Below are 15,069 nucleotides of genomic sequence, written 5' to 3'. Positions count from 1 at the left end.
AAAATGTGTTCCTTACATAAAGAGAGGGATGCTCTAGTATCTATTTGGAAATCATACTATTTTCCATTAATAATAATATCGATATATTGAGAAAAATTTCCAGTGAGTAGATGAACTAGATATTGTGGTTATAGCTTGGGAGTAGGGTTTGGTAAGACAAACATAACCATTCTGACATTATTGGGGTTTGATACACTAGGAGAAATGGCTTCTTCATCATTACTATATTCTTCTTGGGTTTTGGCTGCAAATTGACTATGAATAAGGCTTGAAAATGAAGTAGAGGGTTTAGTAGCTTCTTGGATTATCATAGAAGGTTCATATCTCACAATTCAAGGAGTTTCAGGGAAAATATGGTAATTAGATAAAGCTTGAACTATAGGATCAATTCTAGCCTCTTGCTGAGATTTCTTAAATAATTTTTTACCCTTATGCTCAATAGTGATAGGTGTGAAAGAGATTGATCTTTGGCACTCTTATTTGAAAGGATCTATAGTTAGGTATAGATTAAAATCTTGAGAGTCTTGTGTGAAATCTTCAAATTTTGGTTCCTTTTAAAATGGTGGTTGATAGGACATTGTAGGTGGCCCAGAAGATTGTGAATGATCAAATGTTCTTCCAAAAGACTGTCTTTCTTTTCCTCTATGATTCTTCCAATGGTTTCTTCCTCTTCCTTTGTGTATAATTCATCATCAATGTGGGTAACTCCTCATCATCTTTTTGCTCAAGTTATCTTTTAGTCTCTTGTGGAGTGGTGACAAGATCATCTAAAATATAAGATTTATCTTCTTCTTCTTCTTCAATAATAGGTTCAAAATATTATCTTGCATATATAAATCTTCTTCTTCATCTCCCACATCCCACTACGCAATTGCAGTAGGATCAGAATATATAGTCTCAATTGAAGCCTAAAGGTGTATATAAGAAGGATGCATATAGGCCTAATCCATTGAAGAATTTATTGTCAAAATCTACTTTTGAGCATTTTTTAGTCCCTAGGATGAAAATAGTAGAGCTTACGCTAGAATATGACTCTAGTCAAACATTTCAAACCAAAAATTTGTCTATCTTTCATCCCAATAAAATAGAATACATTAGAAGCCGAAAGGATTTAAATTTTGTTCATTTTAGTGCTATCCAAGTCACTATTGGGTCATTAATTATAGAAACATATCAAACTTGCATGTTATTTTGCCCTTTATGATAAAAGACATGTAGATTACAATCATTCTTGTCAATTATCCAGTCTTTCAAGAATGTCAAAAAAAATTGTGTGCTTTACATACTATCTGAACCTTACTATTGCTACTAGAGATAAATCAAGTGTTGAAGTTAAGTATGGGTCCTTGAATTGCTGAAGTGTCTTCAATTCTCTTTATAGTATGGAAATTTTTGGACCTTTTATATGCCTTAGTCCAAATTCAAGTCATGTATAGTGTGACAAATACCAACAATCCTACTTTACTTATAATTTTTCCCTATGCTAGAATGCTAAATGGAGAAGTACAATTATAGAAAGGTCATATCAATACAATTGATATACATACATGATGGAGACTTAATTGGATGCAACACGTAGCTCCTAAACTCTTAGAGACCACTAAGACAGTTCACCATGTGTCTCATAATCATATTGACATTTTGCCCTGATCTCTTTCTTCCAGATTTCATAATCCCTTTATAGAACAATACCAAGATGCTCACTCTTCTATCAGCTCTTCCAGTAGTAGTGAAAGTCGAAGAAAGGTTCATCTAGTCATCAAAATGGAAGAAGATTATGATATTAATACATGCCTTGGTATACCAAAACCATTCCATACCAAATCCATAGGAAAGGGAAAAGGGAAGTGTACTAACCATCCTTTCTTACATATGGTTAATCTACTCCCTTGAGTAGAAACATTGGCTTGGTATAAGGAACAAGAGCATATATCTTATTAGAATCGTAGATGGCCACCATTAAAAGTAAAATTTAAAACATGACATGATAATGTGCCTAAGTTTCAGTATGCATTTTAGCTTAAGATGATTGAAGAAAGAGAATTCTCTAATGAGTTTAAGCAAAGAAACTATATTGCAAGATTTTGTGAACATCTACAACAAAATATAGATGAATTCTCTTCAAATATTCTCTCTTAAGAAAAATTCTACATCCATTCATACAAATGTACATAATTAGAAAATATAGTTGTAGAAAACTGTGATGGAATTACTAAGATGAGGGATTTTCTTAATAAAGTTAAGTTACAATTTGAACTAATACTAGACAATATGCATAAAATGGAGATGATATACATAAAGTCATTAGTCATGTAGAGCATATAAATCAGAATCATAATGATTTAACTCAAAAAGTTGACTCTATAGATCACTCCTTACAAGATTTATCTACCTCTTTAGACTGGCTTGCAAATCAAGAAAAATAACCAGAGTAGACAATCTTGGTTATTCCCACAGTGCTCCAAACACTTGAGAAGAAGGAAAAGAAAAATGATAGGCTCTTAATGATGAGAACTAGTTGTAACATCCAACCTTGGTACTTAGACATTGATCATAATGACAATCCTAAACATAAAATAGAAGGATGGATAAATAATTTTCTTATCATAGGAGCATTGTTTGGAATCTCTAATGAAAATACATGTAAATTTATTGTCAATTATTCATGGGGAATAACAAGAGCCTAGTGGAATGGGAAAAAAAATTAGAAAAGGAAGCCAAGTTTTACGAAATTACAAAACTCAAACTATGGTAGACCTAATCATTGGTCAAACTATACAACAACAAGTCTAATTGGTTCCAATCAAATGTCTAATGAATGAGCTAGTTAACGAGTTTTATTTAGAACTTGTAAATATACAAGAACAAACAATCAAGAACATACTTTAGATGAAATGTTGTGATTTAAAAGATTTTTTTGCATATTCCCAAGACTTTATAAAAAATTTATATCAGCTTTCTGAATAGAAACAAATTGACATGGCAAAAACTAAGTATCTTGAAAGATTGCCATATAATATCGTTGATAAGGTTATGTCATATTTAGATCCAAGGAATTTGACACATGAAGAGTGTTCCATTTCTAATCTCATTCAATTTTCCAAGGATCAAGTTTTAAAGTTCATTGATGATTGCATGTATCAATAGAAATTTACAAAACATGAAGCACAATGCATAACTCCTTCTTTCGTTGATACTTATGGTTGTAATCCATTAATCAAATCTCAATGTAAAATGAAAAAATGCCATAAGAAACATAAAAAATTATGTTTCCAATCAATAAATTTTCCTTGCCATGCACCAAAAAATTGCTATATTTGCAAGCGCACTCATCCTCGTCCACAATCTCAACAAATCATCTTCTATATTTGCAACAAACTTGGTCATAGAGCCCCTAATTATTCTTGCTGCAACACACAAATAGCATGTATGATTACTTTGAGGAAGAAAGAAAGAAAATGTAAAGTGGAAGGTCACTTATGCTTCCCCCTCCACCCAAATCTTCAAGCTAAAGCTTTAATTACCACCCTAATTAATTTCATTGTCAACCACATAAAAAACTATAGCTGCTCTTCTAAAAAAATATTCATCATCATCCACATACAAATTTGTAACGACCCTTTACCACTTTAACAAATAGACATACCAATGTCATTTTAACCTTGAAATGGTTTTGTGTTGCACAAGAAGTTACTTTTATTATAGATCACCTCCGCAAAAAACAAAACCACTGAAAACTAAGTAATTATTGATGAATTGCTTATTTACAAAAGAGTCAAATGGTACGTAATGCTACAAACAAATAATTGATAAATTATTCTTTTAGAGTGCCTAGTTGGTTGTATTGGTAGGTGTGGAGCAGTTTAATGGAGCATGTTAAACACATCATCTTGACTGCCATTCTAAGAATTTTACAAAACTTCATGAATAATGAAGCAATGTAAATCCTTTTCAAGTTTTTTGAAGCTATAAAACTAAGAAACTTGCTAAAATCAATGAAAAAAGAAAAGGAAAATGTCATTAATCTACAACAATTTCATTTTTATTAAAAATGTCTAAAATCAAAATTTTAATTATAGATTTTAAGTGTATTATCAAAAAATTAAAAATTCGATATTACTGATAACTTTTTCATCAAAATACATTTTTTAGAAGCAAAGCTCTCACACAAAGCCTATTAGCTCAAAAATCATGATTGAAAAAGTTAAATGAAATTATTTCCAATAAAATAGGGAAAACTACAAGTAAACCACAAAAATTCTGGAATTATGGGAAAAGCTATTTTTGTTTAATTTATTTATTTTTAAATCTATGTCATCTCCTAACATCATTTATGATTTACAAACTTGCTCACAGATGGGCTTATCCCTAAACCAATTTATTACATCTTATCCATGAATTTTTATATAAAGTACATAAATACACATATTAGGAGAGTTCCAAACTTGAATAGGTGTACCTTATGATTTTCTTTGATCTTCGTCAGGTTTAACATCAACTTCTCATTTAACCATTCACCTAAATCAATTGGGGCATTTTTGTGAATGATTTGATATGATGCATATACAGCTCCACAAGGCAAGTTATTTGGCTTGCTTAAAAAATAAAGTTTGTATGCATTTTCCATTGCAAAAATCCTCATTTTGGGATTAGGCATCTCATCTATGGCTAGTGTTTATCCTTCTTACCTTTTCCCAACCAATCTAGAAACTTTATCATTTGTGAACTTCCTTGTGTTTAACCTTGCTCCTATACCATTGAGCCATGTTACTTGAAGGATAACTCACTTTTTAATTTCACAGGGCTTGTCAAGCCATATGTACTCTTCTTAGTACAAGTCTCACCTAGCCTTCCAAAATGAGGTCAAGAATCTTTACTATATGGTGCAATGTTGTGTTCATCAAGTGTCACCACTTCTTCATTATACCATCTTCCAAAATTTTAGTGAATGCCTCATAGACCTTGCCTACTCCCAACTCCACAATGTTTGCCTTCAAGTATACATTGACATCTTCTACAAGTAGAATATTAGCAGGCAACAAGGATATTGTTGCTGTCTGGCTTCCTGTGTCTTCCTGTAGTGATGTAACCACATATTCTAGTTTTCAAAGTTCTTATTTGATGTCCAGCTCAATCTTGTGAATTTCATCTTCCATGATGCCTTTATTTTCTTTTCTAAAACTACACAACTCTTTTGTGTTTGATCTTGCACTCTCTTGTGTTAGGAATTTTTTTCATAAGCAAAATGGCATGCAATTGCTCATCTAGATTTTCTCAAGTTTTTCTCATCTCAAGAATTCAAGTTTGCAAAGTGATTAATCAAACCCTTTAAACCTATACATCCTTCCATGGCTGATCATTAGGTTAAAATTAATAAGAAATAATAAATACACCTCTTACCTACCTCTCCCTTTTCAATTAATGTGTATGATCTATCTAGCAACGGTCATTATCTCGATATTATCCTACCTCAATACATGCTCCTTATGCTTGTTTCATGCATCTTTCTACCAATTTTGAATAGGGGACTGATGTATGGTTTCTAACTTGGAAATAACCTTTTCTAAGCTTGGATCAACTTAATTTGTTGCAAAAGTCTCATCAACAACAAATGAACTTCCCATTCTTTCTTACTTGACTTATTTGTTCTTGTTTGCCTTCTTTTCCCATATCTTGTTGAAGTCTTTTCTAACTTTCTCCTTGTCTACCATCTTTCCTTTCCCTTTATTATCAAAATTTTTCAATTATGATATTTTACTGTATCTATAGTCTTTAGCAGGATGACCTATCTTGCTATAGTAGTAACAGGTCATGCATGTTCCTCTCCATTGTCCTGAGTGGTTCCTTTGATTGGTTCCTATTTGATAGTAATCTATCATATATCCTCTATTCTCATAGGTTGAACATACAAGTGTGTTGAATTTTCTCTTCCAATCAAGTTTGTAGGTTCTCTAAGACTGTTGGTTTGTCCATTCTATTTATCTTTGCACCTCTTCCTTGTGTATGCACTTGTTACAATAGTAACAATACCCATCAAATATTTTCTCATGTGAGTGAGATTTTCATTCTTGAGAGGAGTGACCATACTTGTGGCATGTGTTTGTGACACTTGTAGAAGGTATATTGTGTATTAGGTACAACTTTTCTGTGCTAGCACATATTTGAGGCATGGCTTATTTTACCACAATAATGACAGGTTGGTTTCTTAAGTTTCTTACCTTTAGACAATGTTTTCCCTTGTCCTTGTTTGGTCTAGTTCTTTCTCTCAGGTATCTCGTTGCTTTCAATATTGTTGTTTCCTTCATAGCCTTGAGACTGGTTGTGCTCTTGGTATTCCTTTGAGCTTTGAGTTTCTCATGTATCTTCTCATAGATTTAATTAAACTTTTTTAGCTTTGAGTTTATCTCATTTGTACTTCTTAGTCCCTTAGCTAGCTTTTGAATCTTCTCGTTCTTTTGTATGAGATTTTACTCATATGTTATTTCTTCTTCCAAGGCTTCACTTAATACCTTATCAACTTTCTCTAGTGCTTTTCTAACATCACCTTTCTCTTTTTTGTGTTTGAATTATCCTTTCTGATGCTTCTTGCAAATTTGCAGTTGACTTGCTCAACTTCTTGTTATCAATCATGAGTTCGAAGAAAGTTTCTTTAGATTCATCAATCTCACTCTGCTCTTCCAATTACTCAATGATTTCATGACTCTCATTGAGTTTCTTCGCAAGCTTCTTTCTCTTTAATAATGAATCTTTCATCATTTATTTTAGATCCTCTGCAGTGTCAAGAGATTCTCCATATAACTTCTAGTACTTGATGACTACTGATAGATCTACCTCGAAGCTGTCAGGATTACAACTATCAAGGTCTAAACAATGATACCAATTGTTGGTCCCAACTAGTATTGAGAGGGGGGGAGAATCAATACTAACTCTAAAACTGATTATTCTTTTAACTTCTTCAAGTATACTAGCCAAAAAACAACTTAAGTGCTAGCATAATTAGGAATGTTGTAAAATAGAAGCAAGTAAAATCACACACAAAAAGTTCATGAATGGACATAGATTTTGCATGTGGAAACCCTTGATGAAAGGATGAAAACCACTATGGAGATAATATACCCACTAACTTTTTTTGCAAATAAAAGGTTGCCTAAATAAGAGCTACAACTTGGCATCCACACGAGCTCGACATCAAACTAGCTACAACTCGACTACCTAGTTGTAGGATTTATTACTCCTTCTAAGAGGCACCTTGTTAAAGAATTTAACATGTTCTTTCTATTAAATAATGCTTAGTCAAGAGCTTAAAAAATGATTAGAATTGTTAGAGAGCAATCAAATTTGATCTAATGTGTATAACAATTCTTTCTTGATAGATCTCCAATGAATACCTTTTGAGATTATGTGATCTTTAATTGTTGCTTGGGTGCACTACGTGATATCCTTTGTGTCACTCTACCTTCTCTCTACTTACCCTTTTCTTTAGTGCATAACTTCTACTTTTGGGTAGATGTGGCTTTCCATTTTGATCCTCTACTTAACAAATCTCATCTTTCATACAACAATTTCTTTGAATTGATTCACTATTAATCTCATATTGGTTTTGACATATGAGTGTCTATACACTTAAGTAATTTACAAGTTAGAACTCAGTTCATGCCGAATAACTAATGCATGTCAAGCATAACATGTCAGATAGTGCATGCCGAATGAGATACTTAGTATTTGTCGAGTAAATAGTTAGTGTTGAGTCACTCAAGTGCCTAGAAGATAGATGATACTGAGTGATTCAGATGTCGAGATACAACATTGAAGTTGTAGTTGATGCCAAGCATTAGGGACTTCAAGTGTTGAGTAATATAGTTTTGACATAGTTCTTTGTAATGGTACAAACTACTATGTAAACTATTTTGGAGTTGACTTGAGGATTGCTTTGTGATTCTAAGATGATAAGTATGAATCTTTATTATGAATCCCTATGCAGTACATGCAACCAATCAGCTAAAGAGATGTTTTGAGTGGCTAGATGGATGAATTACTTTTGTTGATTCATACTTAATCCTAAGTCACCTCAGTCTTCTTAAGGAGGAAAAACCCTAAAATTTTTATGAATGTGGAAGGATAAAAGAGAGAAGTTTGCATGTGCATATAGAGAATTCATGGTGACTAAGGAGTTGTGAATTGAGATACATTGCAAAATCAGTTAGAGGACAACAGAGGAAAGGCATTAGAGGACAACATAGATACATATGATTAGTGAGGATTAAGTACACATCAGGAAAGAGGTGATTTGTTATCTAGTAGTAAAGTGCTAATTGCAAGATCATTGTTGAGACATTTTAATAGGAAAATTAGTTAAATCTCTTAATAAAGTAGTCTTAATAGGTTGTTGTAAATCCTTTAATAGGTTTCTTACTCCATTGTAAGTTGAAGTCCTTTTACCATGCACACTTTTAACAGGGTGTTGAAATCCTTTAATAGGGTAAGATCTAACATTCTTGTAAGCCTTTAATAGGGAAGACCTTTCACAGGATCGTAGATCATGTTTCATGATCAAACATTGTAACCTTCATTGGATACACTTTACAACTACAGAAGTGAAGATTTGTGGGTGTCATCCCCATTGTAGTTTTAACTTCTCATTAGAGGGTTTCTAGGTAACCAAATATCTTGTATCATACATGTGTTGAATGTTATTTTCTTTCATGCTATGGATAAATATTTTTAGCTAGCTATTTTTGTTTACATGTAAATTGTGAAATGGATGTGTTATGAATGAATTTATGGTTAAAATTTTGAGGGACTTATTCACCCCCCCACCCCAAAGAGTCTACTTTTCCTATTGTATTTCCAATACTCAATGCATCATTTTTGTCTTTCACTATTACTTTACATTTTTCACATTTGCATACATCATCTCTCAATTTTTTTCTTTAGTATCAACCTCTATGTATTTTGAATATGTGAAGTCTCCTTTTTATCTATGGCTGTTGAAACCCTATAAGATTATCTTGCTCAAACGAGTGAATTCAAAATTTAAATTCAAGCTATTGAGTGATTCATGAACCTATGACACCTAATATGTAGGGTCTATGCTAGTAGCACTGCCAATTTATTTAGAGTCTCACCTCAATTCATTATGTCCTTTTTGTGTTTTGCCATTCTTGTCATAATACAAACCAAATTTGAATTCTCACCATGCCTACTCTACCATGTTATAGTCATGAATCTTGATGCTAACTTGGATAGTCTTTTCCCTATCTTGTTATCCTATGCAAATGGGTGAAGATTTCTACCATTACTCATGAGATGGTGTATTTACCTTGACTGCTTGCCAATTGATGAAAAAACACTTATACCAACTACTGATGCAGGAGCATCCTAGGTTTCCTTGCAATCCTACACTTTTTCTCTTTCTTCTAGTATCTACCAAGTTCTTAGTTGCTACTGAGTTCCTTTGGTTTCCAAGTGAACTCTTTGGATGTCAAGTCATTCTTAGTTGCTACCGAGTTCCTTTGGTTGCCAAGTGAATTCTTTGGATGCTAAGTGAATCCTTTGGTTGCCGAGTGCCTATGGTTGTTGAGTGATTTTCTTTAGGTGTCAAGTTCTTGTTGATGCCAAGGAATCCTTTGGGTACTGAGTGCTAGTTTTATGTCGAGCTCATGTGGATGCCAAGTTCCAATTTTCATTTGTCAATTTGTTTACGTCTGGTTCCAGTTTGGGCTGACTCTGCTTGCATTTAATTTCTGTTAGGTAGCTAATATTTGTAAAGAGCCAACTTGTGGCTTTTCTATGTTGTAGAATCTTCTATAAGTCATTTTGGCAAGTATATATAGAGTGTTTAGGCTTAGAATTAGGTAAGTTTTGGTGGAAGAAGACGTTTTTGGGAAGTAGATTGCAGATCAGAACTAAAAGTGTGAATTTGTTGTTGGATCTTTGAATGTGAATGTATTTGTATTTGGTCGTAACCTAGAAGGCCTTACAGTTGGGCATGTATGAAGATATTTTGATGAATCAATGAAAGTATTTCTCTCTCTTTCTCCTTTTGTTGTTGTTCCTTGTGTTTGCTTCCATTGTGTTAACTCTTGCAGGGTGGTTTGGATAGTTGAGTGAGCCTTTGGCCCTAGTTATTCATCTATTTGCCTGCGTAAACTACTCTTCATTATGCCAATGTGATTGGTTGGGTCAACAAGTAGAACAAGGAAACATACAAGAACTAGTTGAAGTAACTGAGGAAGTCCCAAGATAATATTTATTACTAAGTTATGTCAAGATTAATCATTCCCCAAATTAGATAATAGGTGATAAAAATGTCAACATGTTAACCAGAAGAAAATCAAGGGAAAGTACATTTCGGTTATCTCAATTTGAACCAAGAAAAAAAAAGATGATTTAAAAGAAGAAGACTAGATAAATTCCATGAAGGAAGAATTGGAATAGATAGAAAAGAACCAAATATGGACTCTAGTGCCCATACCAATGGACAAGAATGTAATAGGAACAAAATGGGTTTTCAATAAAAAGACAGATGAAATAGGTGAAGTGGTAAAAAATGAAGGAAGACTAGTTTGCGAAGGATACAAACAAGAAGAAGAAATAAGTTATGGAGAAACCTTTGCACCTATAGTGAGAATTGAAGGATTCCAAATATTAGATGCATTTTCTTCTTGCAAAGGATTCAAGATCTATCATATGGATGTCAAGGAAACATTCCTAAATGGTATATTGGAAGAAGAGGTTTACATAGAAAAACTTGAAGGATATAAAAATTCATAGGGAAATAACACAATGTCCAGATTATATAAGGCTCTATATGGACTAAAATAGGATCCTAAAGCATGGTATGAGAGGTTACATTCATACCTAACTAAGATTAGATTCACAAGGACAAGTGATAACAATAACATATACTTGAAGGTAGAAAGTGAAGACAAGTTGATTGCATAAATCTTTGTTGATGATATTATCTTTTGAGGAAATTATGTGATAAGTATTGAATCCTTAGAATAAATGAAGAAGGAATTTTAAATGCCTATGATCAATGAGATTAAACTCTTGATATGTTTTTAGATTTTCCAACTCAAAGATGGCATATACATCAGTTAGACCAAGTTCATTAAGAAAAAAATGAAAACATTTGGTTTGTGATTATGTGATACATCATATATTTCTATGATTGATAAGTTATAATATGTGGTGCACAAAAGACCAAATATAGCACAAGAAGTTGGGTTAGCAACAAGATTTTCCTCTAACCCAAAGGAATCACATATGATTGCAGCAAAAAATAATCTTTAGATATCTCAAGGGAAATGAAGAATATGGATCATGGTATGGACATAAAGGTGATCTCATAGTGAGTGCATTTTCTGATATTGTTATGGTAGGCAATATGGATGATAGGAAGAGTAGAAATGTTAGTGCATTCTTTTTAGGAAAAAAACTTGTTTCATGGACATGTAAGGAATTTTTTTTTGTTTATCTTAGTCTACAAATGAACTAGAATATGTTGTTGTTACAATAAATTGTACACAAGTGATCTAGATAAAGAAAATTATTGAAGAGATATAGGAAAAGGTTGATGAATTAGTGGTTATCTACTATGATAACACAAGTAAAATTAACATTTATAATACTCTAGTGATGAATTTTAAAACCAAGCATATAGCTATCAAGCATCACTATCTCAAAGAATGTATACAAGAATATGAAGTGATGACAAAATATGTGCTAATTAAGGAATAGGTAGAAGATATAATCATAAAGACACTACCCAAGGGTATGTATGAGTACCAAAGAAGTAGGTTAAGGTTAATTCACACACCTAAATTAAACTAAGAAAAGATGCAGGTTGCATCAATTCAAGTGAAGTCATTGAACATCTTGAAGACTTACATTGATGTGTGGATTCCACTCCTTAGGGGAAATAATTGCATAATAAAGAGGTGTGCATTGAAGAAACAAAAAAAGTTGAACAATAGGTAGAAATAAAAGAGGAAAATAAAGGAATGGGTTGAGAAAGTAGCATAATTGATGTAGGAGCATCTTGGGTTGTCTTACTATCCTACTCATCTTTGTTCATTCTTCCTATTAGAGTTGAGTGCTAGTGGTTGCCAAGTTTCTATTGTTGTTGAGCTGTTCAATGTTTTCCAAGCTACTGTAGTTATTGTTGTTCACATTGCTATAGCTAGTGTTGGATGAGTTACCTATAGCTAGTATTGGTTTAGTTACTGTAGTTAGTGTTGGTTGAGTTATTGTAGCTAGTGTTGGCTGAGTTACTGTAGCTAGTGGTTGTTGAGTTATTGTGGTTATACAGTATTGGTCGAGCTATCTTGTAGTGCCTCTCATGTTTGTATTCTGTACCTTGTCTATTTTTTTGATTCGAGAGATACTTGATACTCTTATTTTGTACCTTATGATGACTTGAGGGTCAAATGCTATACTTTGACTCAGTACCATAGATGTTATACTGCTATGTTGTTCAGTTTATCATTTTGCATGTTGATGCTATTTTGAGATGATAGTAGATCTATGATGATATCTGGTTTTATGGTTTATTTGGACATATTTGTTGGTTATGATTATGAGATGAATGTTATGCTATGGTTATTCACTTCATTCGTGTATCTTTACGCTTTCTACGAATGTGAGTGATGTAAATGGATTAAATAGGTATTTTGATACATGTTGCTTCGGCTATGGTATTATATGCAATTGCACTTGATCGGGTGTTTTAGTGTGTAGGAATTATATCCCTGGCAGTGGTACATGGAGATAGTGATCCAACTGTTCATATTTTTCCAATGTCGCTCCTATATGGTCGATGTATCCTTATTTAGTTGTTTTAAATTAAAACCTTTCGGTGATTAGTAAAGCCGAACTCATATGCATTATGTGATTAGACCAGTGAGCATGTTTGTGCATTTAGAAGTTCGCATTTGTCGCAACAGTGTTAAGTGATTTTCTGTGATTTTGGGTTTTCAAATTTTAAATCTTTTCGAATTTAATTTCTGGCAGCTTTGCCTTAGGTGAATTTCCATTACAGATAATAACCTATTTTCGTTTGGGTCGATTCAAAGTTTAACTACTCCAGTTAGCTATTTTCCATAATCAACTATTCACTCAAAATGAATAAGTATTGGAAAAGTGAATTCATTATTCACTTCTCACATTTTCGAAATTGAATTTGGAGAGCAAATTTGGAAATCCTCTTCTGAAGGATTATTATTTTTTTCACTGTGGGAGCTGTGAGCGTGGGATCTTTGCGAGGTTGGTCTCATCGGATTCAGCTCGAGGAGTTCTTGCTTTACCGCCAGTTTCAACAGTTTTGGCGGATTGTTTATTTTATTCTGCAGATTTCAGTTTCGGCCCCTTTTGCCGTCAGGTAGGGCCTTCCCGTTTTAATGTTTTTGCTCTATTTCTGCTTCTATTTTTTGTAGCAATATGTTAGGAGGTTGAGAACTAGTGTTCCCCTCCATTTCTATTCACTAGTTCGGCCCAGTTGGTCAAGTATGAACATTTTTCTTGTTTTTGAAATGGGGGTTTGGGTTTTTGGGCCATTATGCTGGCCATTTTTGCATACGGTGTCTGATTCCTTTTATTTTTGGATTTTTGGGGTTTTTGAACCCAAAGGCCAAATGGGTTTTAATTTTGGAATTTTTCTAAAATTTGGGGTTTTTACCTCGTTTTGCATGCTGCCTTATTTTCTTGAGTTTTCTCAGCATATTATGGTTCATGGACCTGGATGATCCATTTGGATACTAGTGAGAACATTTTTGCATTTTTTCTTGCATTGGGATGCATGTAGCATCCGCCATCCCGATTATGTTTCGGTTGATTGACTTCTATTTGCATTCTCATCCTGTCCTTGTGTATGATCTTTGTGATGGTGGTGTGCCACACACGTACATCTATCAGGTGACCTGCGGGGCTTGATCTTCCATGGTACTTTCGAAAGTTGTGATCATTGGGATTGGGTTGGGAGTTTGCATGCCTACGGGCACTCATCACTGGATGAGCATGGGTAGGGTAGGGTAGCATATGGAGGGGGCTTCTATCTCGTAGCCTGGTGACCTTAGTCCCATAGGGTTGGCAGAGGAATTTTTAAGTAAGTGATAATTAAATAAAACATTGGGTGGTAATAAAATTTAAGATAATAAAAGGTATATGCGGGGCCCTCTGTTGAGGAGTTGAAACACATGATCTAAGCTTGGGCTTGTCAATGCCAAGCGACTCTCCATGATGTTAGTCCCTACATAGTAGCCCATTGAGATGTCTAACCAGGACTTGTAGTTATGCATTGTCTTTGTCTTGGGTTTAGTCATTATATTGCTTGGCATGTGTGTTAGCCATGGATGTTTGTTTTGTGTGTGGTTGTGGTTGGATCATTATCTCCATCAGTATGGTGGGTGTGGACCTATGGGTGCCACATGGTTGGAAGGTGTAGCTACCTTCACCACTGCTAGGGACTGATGTACAGAGATGGTCTTGAGCCTAGTACGAACACTGCTAGATGTTTTCACTTAGTACTTTGGTCTTCGGAGTATGCTTCCTTGTGATTTATGCTTTCATTGGGATGCTTGTTTATCATGTGTAGATTATGTTAGTTTGATGCATTTCCTTATGATGATGATTAGCATATGTTAGATGATGTTATCTTATGCTTTACTACTAGCATGTTAGATTTCTTTATGATTGTTGTAGTATGTTTAGTAGTGACGTTCCTGTCATGACATCATCAATGATTTGATTAGTGGCTTGGGATGTTATGCGCAAGGGATGGCTAGGACCCACGATGGTCTTATGATGCCATTAACGGATGGGAGGAACCATGTACTTAGTTAGTTTGTTATGTACTTTGCGATGTTAATTAAGTTTAATTGTGATATTGCTTTTAGTACATTGTGATGTTCCTTATGTTCTTTCCCTTCGATGTATGATTTAGATGGTTAGATTTTGGCTTTTCATCTTTCAGTTTGTTGAGTGTTTTTGCCTCGAGATGTGGATCCGGTACTCCTCAGTGTGGAGGTTTTTATCTATGTTTTTGCTTGTTGTTTATCCTTAGAGTTTTAT

The sequence above is a fragment of the Cupressus sempervirens genome, chromosome 3 (assembly GCF_028749045.1).
Source record: "Cupressus sempervirens isolate cs-2001-9-10 chromosome 3, ASM2874904v1, whole genome shotgun sequence".
NCBI lineage: Eukaryota > Viridiplantae > Streptophyta > Pinopsida > Cupressales > Cupressaceae > Cupressus > Cupressus sempervirens.
The sequence above is the reverse complement of the archived record's forward strand: the minus strand, read 5'-3'. Positions refer to the sequence as shown.